General features: G+C 47.2%; 1 pseudogene; it reads left to right on the top strand.

Annotated features, from left to right (window-relative positions):
- Positions 1-1,607: 1,607 nt before the first annotated feature.
- On the top strand, positions 1,608-6,747 carry LOC113409107 (annotated as a pseudogene).
- The last annotated feature ends 207 nt before the right edge of the window (positions 6,748-6,954 follow it).

Genomic DNA, 6,954 nt, shown 5'->3' with positions numbered 1-6,954 from the left:
GCACATTGGAAAGCATAATCCCAACTATACATATAAAATGATGGGGTCTAAATTAGCTGTTACCACTCAAGAAAAAGATCTTGGAGTCATTGTGGATAGTTCTCTGAAAACATCCACTCAATGTGCAGCGGCAGTCAAAAAAGCGAACAGAATGCTGGGAATAATTAAGAACGAGATAGATAATAGGACAGAAAATATCATGTTGCCTCTATATAAATCCATGGTACGCCCACATCTTGAATACTGTGTGCAGATGTGGTCGCCCCATCTCAAAATTCCCATTGGAATTGGAAAAGGTTCAGAAAAGGACAACAAAAATGATTAGGGGTATGGAACGTCTTCCATATGAGGAGAGATTAATAAAACTGGGACTTTTCAGCTTGGAAAAGAGATGGCTAAGGGGAGATATGATTGAGGTCTATAAAATCATGACTGGTGTGGACAAAATAGATAAGGAAGTGTTGTTTACTACTTCTCATAACACAAGAACTAGGGGTCACCAAATGAAATTAATAGGCAGCAGGTTTAAAACAAATAAAAGGAAGTATTTCTTCACACAGTGCATAGTCAACCTGTGGAACTCCTTGCCAAAGGATGTTGTGAAGGCCAAGACCATAACAGGGTTCAAAAAAGAACTAGCTAAATTCATGGTCCATCAATGGCTATTAGCCAGGATGGGCAGGAATGGTGTCCCCAGTCTCTGTTTGCCAGAAGCTGGTAGTGAGCAACAGGGGATGGATCACTTGATAATTACCTGTTTTGTTCATTCCCTCTGGGGCACCTGGCACTGGCCACTGTCAGAAGACAGGATACTGGGCTAGAGGACCTTTGGTCTGACCCAGTAGGATCATTCTTATGTTCTTATGATGCACCATCCTGGCACCATTGCTCACAGGAGCGGGGGGAGGAGGGAGGAAAGTTGTGCTGAGCTGTTGGGCTCTCTGCTTTTCCCTCCCTTCCCTCCTGTGAGAATAGCAAGCAGAGGGGAGAGACTCCAGCAGGTTTCCAGCAGGGCTGAGCTTCGAGAGGGCAACAGAGCTTCTCGCATCACCAACAGACGAGCTCCAGTACCCTCTGAAATCCCCTCACTTGTGAAAAAATTATGCAAGTTGGGAGTACTGCAGATTGTGACAACCTGCCACCCTTCATCCATCCATCTCACAGCCCCAGAGACCCACGAGAGTGCCACCATCATGCAAGGAGAGTCCATGTGCACCCATGTTTTCCCCCCTTCCTAGACCCAGTGCTGGGTGTTGGTTCTGTTACAACTTGAGTTCAGAACACCAGTCACAGCTCCCTGAAGGCACCACGTGGACTTTAAGGGTGAAAGACCTATGTTAAGAATTAACCCCTCCATTTCATAGATGGGAACTGAGGCCTACAGGGGATAAGTGACTTGCATAAAATCACACAAGCTGTGGCAGAGTCAAGAACAGAACCCAGCTCTCCTGAGGCCCAGCTGACCACATGACCATCCCATCTCACGGAAGCACCATATTATCTTGCTTTTAGAAGTTACTGATCCAACAAGTGTCAAGGCAGCTGCAAAGAAAGTTGGGGACCATTTGAAAAGTTCTGGGCTGAATCTGCTAATCAACAATGCAGGCATGACCGAGGCCCATATGGTGGACTCTGCAAATCCCGAAGATGTGCTAGCGGGAAAGGATTGGGCCCATGTTAGTGACTCAGGCAAGCATTCACCTAGCATTGGGTGCTAAGGTCTTGGAGTTACACAGACATAAAACTGGAAAGAGTTTTTGATTTTTGTGGGATTTTCTGTACACCAGAAATCTAGCAGAAATACACAAAAACACAACTAGGCTTTTCCCATTCTATGGCACTTATCTGGCCCCATCACTATAGTATCATCAGAGCAGCTCACACTCCAATAGAGTCATCCTCACACACCCCTGTGAGGTAAGGCAGCATTACTGGGAAAGGCAGTTGTGGCTCAAGCAGTAGACTAGGGCTTGGAAGTGCTGGGTTCTATTCCTGGCTGTGCCAATGGCCTGTGGGCTGACCTTACACAAGTCATATCACCTCTCAGGGCCTCAGTTTCCCCATCTATAAAATTATGCTGATCTTTACTGTTATTGAAATAAGTTCTGAGCATTTCCAAATAAGTTACAGTAGGAATGTTAAGTTTAAAATCTATGGTCTAGTGATTAATGTCACATTCTGGGAGTCAAGAGATATGGCTCCTATTCATGAATCTGCTGTCAGCTCATTCTGAGACCCGGGGCAAGGCCCATCCCTTCTCTGTGCCCAGCTTTCCCATCCGTAACATGGGGCCAATAGTCCTCCTCTACCTTTGAAAGCACTTTGAGATGTTCAGATGAAAAGTACTAGAGAAGTGCAAAGCGTCCCTGATGTTATACCCAGAGTTCAATGGAACTGTTTTGCTAGGAAAGAGCTGATGATAATGATTTGCTGAAATGGTTAGATCACGTTTCCACTCACAAGGTGAGCTGGATTGTCCCTGCTACCCACCACTACAGCCTACATCAGTAACACATGTAACTTGTATTACACTGAGCTCGGGTTTTCTTTTCATGTACAATGCTCACTAGAGATTGCTCACCCCAGCACGGTTCTGTTTTCCCTAACGTGTCACTGTTTGCTCTCCCCAGGCGTTCCTGCCCTAGTGCCCTTGCTGAAGAAGGCTGCCCAGGGAAGCAAGCAGAAAGGGATGAGCTGCGGCAAGGCGGCTGTCATTAACATTTCCAGTGCTTTAGGGTCATTTGAGAAAGTGCATGAAATGTTCTTTTTATGAATGATTGCCTACCGCTGCAGCAAGGTACGGGCCATTGTGGACTGCACCTCGCAGAGACTGAATGAAAGCCTGGGGAGCCAGATTTCCTCCTGTGATACAGCCCCTTTGTGATGCATTGGTGGTGCAAAGGGGCCAGAAAGCTGGGAGATCTTTTCAAGTGGGAATCCTGTGGTTATGGAGAACTGGCATAGCCAGCTCCTGTGCCGCCCTCATCATAGGGGTCATGGGTAGAGGCTCCTGCACTCTGGGTATGCTCAGCTGTCAAGCTGGCCCTTAGGGGCAAAAGCTAGTCAGCATCCTCTGTATCTTTATTCTAAACTGATATTGCAGCTTGGGCATCCCCCACTAGTATGTTATCAGCTTGGTTGCAGAGAGGCCTCCCTTAGTCCCCATTGCCATGCTGATCTATGGCTCTGCTGCTCCTATACCTTACCCACATCCTCTGTCTGAGCACCACCAGCTCAGGCACCAAAAGCCCCCAAACTGCCGGCAAACCACTCCCTGCCCTGCAATCATGCCCCATCTGATCCCCACAGGCCAGCTGCATTGCTAATTTCTGACTGTGAGTGCTCACCATCCATGCTAATGTGAGCCTGGTCTCAGCTGGGAATTCTAGGGGGCCAAGGATGCTGGGCATTGCCTCGGCAGAACTGTGCGTTCCCCCTCCCACCGCCCCATCTGTCAGTGCTGTGGGATCTGGGTTCATTTCCACTAGGGGAGATCCCCTTTCCTCACATGCTGCTGTCTCTGCTCATGGTGTCTTGCCCGCAGGCTGCTCTGAACATGCTCACCAGGTGCCAGTCCTTGGATTACAAAGAAGATGGGATTCTGTTTGCTGCCCTCTGCCCTGGCTGGGTGAAAACAGATGCAATTAGCGATGAGGTGAATGGTCTGGATCCTGTTAGAGTTCGGGGTTGGGATGGGAGCCTCACTGGCTGTCCTGAGGACTGAAGTTCTGCCTACAAAAAGAGCAGAGCATTGGCAGCAGCCACAAAGCACTGCCGCGCTGGCCCTACCTCCCCTCTCGCGTCCCTCCATGGCAAACATGCACCATGCTGGAGCTGCTGGTGCCACCTCTGGAGGTGAGAGGATACCTTAGCCCTCGCTCCCGTCTGCCTTTGGGCCCTCTCTCCTGAGGCTGACAACCAAATACCGGTTAAGACTGTGGGCTTTGGGGATGTGAATATCTGTGGCCAGATACTCTGCTAGTGTAAACTGATGTAGCACCGCTGAAGTCAGCTGAGCTACAGTGATTTGCACCAGCTGAGCATTTAGCCTCTTGTCTAATAGGAATTAGCCTGAGACCACAAACCTGTTTCACAGAGATCATGAGTAGCCCAGACAAGTGGTTCTCAACCAGGGGTCTAGGGCCCCCTGGGGGGCAGTGAGCAGGTTTCAGGGCCAGTGTTAGATTCGCTGGGGCCCAGGGCAGAAAGCCTAAGCCCTACCACGCAGAGCTGAGCCCGGGGCCCTGAGCCCCGCCACCTGGGGCCAAAGCAGAACCCTGAGCAACTTAACTTCATGGGGGCCCTTGTGATTTGGGGCCCCAGGTAATTGCCCTGTTTACTACCCCCTAACGCTGGCCCTGGCTTTTATATGCAGAAAACAGTTGTTGTGGCACATGTGGGCCGTGGAGTTTTTATAGCATGTTGGGGGGGGGGGGGGGGCGCAGAAAGAAAAAGGTTGAGAACCCCTGGCCTAGACTAACAAGGTTGCTACTGCTTTGCTTGATGTTTTAAGCATTCTGATTATAGGCCATACAAAAATCCAACTAGAAATGCTGTCAGCTTAAGCATAAAACCAGGGCAGTCCCTGGAAACACAAGCCTGCCGCTTCTATGAAAATAAATGAGAAGGTAGGTATGTCTCTACTGCAAATTGAGGTGTGGTTGCAGCATGTGTAGACATGCTCACATCAATTTTAATCTAGGTAGCACAGGGAAAAACTGTAGTGAAGACACATCGACACTAGAACTGCTATTATTACCCACACTAGCATGATTAAAGCTAGCACAGGTATGCCTCCCAGCACTACAGTTATACCTCCATTTTCAGTGTAGACGTAGCCTAACTCTGGAGACAGCACTGTGCAGAAGAGCAGTGTGAGAGCTCCTAGGCTGATTGCTGATTTCCAAGACGGTGAGATGAGAATGGCTGCTCTGCTCTCTCAACTCTTTGGGATCTTCTTTCCTTTCCTCAATAGAAGTTCAACATTTTGCTAGGGAAACCCAAGTGAGCTCTTCCTGAGTCTTCACTACACAGAGAATATCTTTTTATTTATGTGTGAAGTTAAATTACTCTCTGAAGCATTCCCCTGCCTTGAGCCGCCTTCTTTGTTTTTCATGTTGTAAGACTCGTGTTATTAGGAAGTTATTACAGAGGGGTGGGCTGGGAGGAAACTAGATATTTTGCTCTAACATTTCGAGTTGTGAGTAACCAGCTCATGGTTGGGTGGTAGGGTCATGCCATCAGATGTAGAATTCAGCCAATCAGCAGCTCATGTTAGTTTGCTTGTTTAGTACAGTCTTGAGCACTCAGAAGAGCTGGCTGAGGAGCTCCCTGGGCCATGAATGTTGATTTTCAATAAGCCTTGGAACACTAGGGCAGTTCCAGAAGACTTGAAGAAAGCTAATGTTGTGCCAATAATTGAAAAGGGTAAATGGGATGGCCTATGTAATTATAGGCCTGTCAGTCTGATATCGATCCTGGGCAAGGTAATGAAGCGGCTGATACAAGACTCCATTGGAATCATAGAATTTTTGAATATTAGGGTTGGAAGAGACCTCAGGAGGTCATCTAGTTCTAGTCCAATCCCCTGCTCAAAGCAGGACCAACACCAACTAAATCATCCCAGCCAGGGCTTTGTCAAGCCGGGCCTTAAAAACCACTAAGGATGGAGATTCCACCACCTCCCTAGCTAACCTATTAGGTAACCCTACGTAACCCACCTCCCTAGGTAACTCCTAGGTAACCCAATAAAGAATTAAAGGGGGGTAATATTTTGCTCTAATGCCAATCAACATGTTTTTATGGAAATAAACTTGATTTTTTGATGAGATTACAAGTTAGGTTGATAAAGGTAATAGGGTTGATGTAATATACTTAGACTTCTGTAGGGCATTTGACTTGGTAGTGCACAAGATTTTAATTAAAAAACTAGAATGAGATAAATTAATGTGGCACACATTGCATGGATTAAAAGCTGGATAACTGACAGGTCTCAAAATCTAACTGTAAATGGGGAATCATCATCAAATGGGTGTGCTTCTAATGAGGTCCCCCGTGGATGTGGTCTTGGCCCTGCACTATTTAACTCTTTTATTAGTCATGCAGAGGAAAACAAACTCATAATTGATAAATTTTGCAGATGACCACAGAAGTTAGGGGCGTGGTACGTATTTAATCTGATCCTCGCCATATCACACATAAGAAAAGCCAGATCAGGAAAAGCAGCCATGTTAGAAACGGTTTAGCCAGTTAAATGGTCACATTATAGAGGGTGCATTTCGGGCAACTGCCATTCAATTCACTGGCAAGATTGTTTTAAATGGGAGTTGGATTGGCTTGTGCTCAGCTCGTTCTGCAGAGCCAATACACTGCAATGGTGATTTTAGTCCCTTTTCCTGCAGCAGAGGCAGCAGAGCAAGTTACTTCAGCAGCCTTAATGGAAACATGCCTCCCCTGCTCCTAAGCCCATCTGTAAGAGCTGAGTTGGGGGGAGAAAGCATGGTCCTGTGTAGACAGCAGCAGCAGCATAACTGTCTCTAACTTGGCATGAGCAGCTACCATCCCATGACTCTTACTCCCTCTAGAGACAAGAGCAGTTTTATCTTCTCCTTTAACATGGTTTGAATTTTGCAGGCACCCCTGACTATGGATCAGAACGTAAGCGGGATACTGCAGGTGCTGTCCATGCTCTCAGAGACACAAGATGGGACCTTTGTGAATTGAGAAGGAAAAGTAGTTCCTTGGTGAGGGAGGCAGCAACACGCCAGACTCAGCCTGAGCATTTCCCCAAGTCATCAGCATGGATACAGCATCCCTTGCATACATCATTAATAAAGTTGGATTTGAACCATATCTCAGTGCTTCTCTGCAGAGAACCAACCACTAGATGCTGTGGCAAAAAGGAATAAAATGATCCTTGGATGTATGAACAGGGGAATAGAGAGGTGATTTTAC

The sequence above is a fragment of the Terrapene carolina genome, unplaced genomic scaffold, assembly GCF_002925995.2.
Source record: "Terrapene carolina triunguis isolate 2854851 unplaced genomic scaffold, T_m_triunguis-2.0 Scaffold29744, whole genome shotgun sequence".
In the NCBI taxonomy this organism is placed as follows: Eukaryota; Metazoa; Chordata; order Testudines; family Emydidae; genus Terrapene; species Terrapene triunguis.
This window is presented reverse-complemented; position numbering and strand designations above follow the sequence as displayed.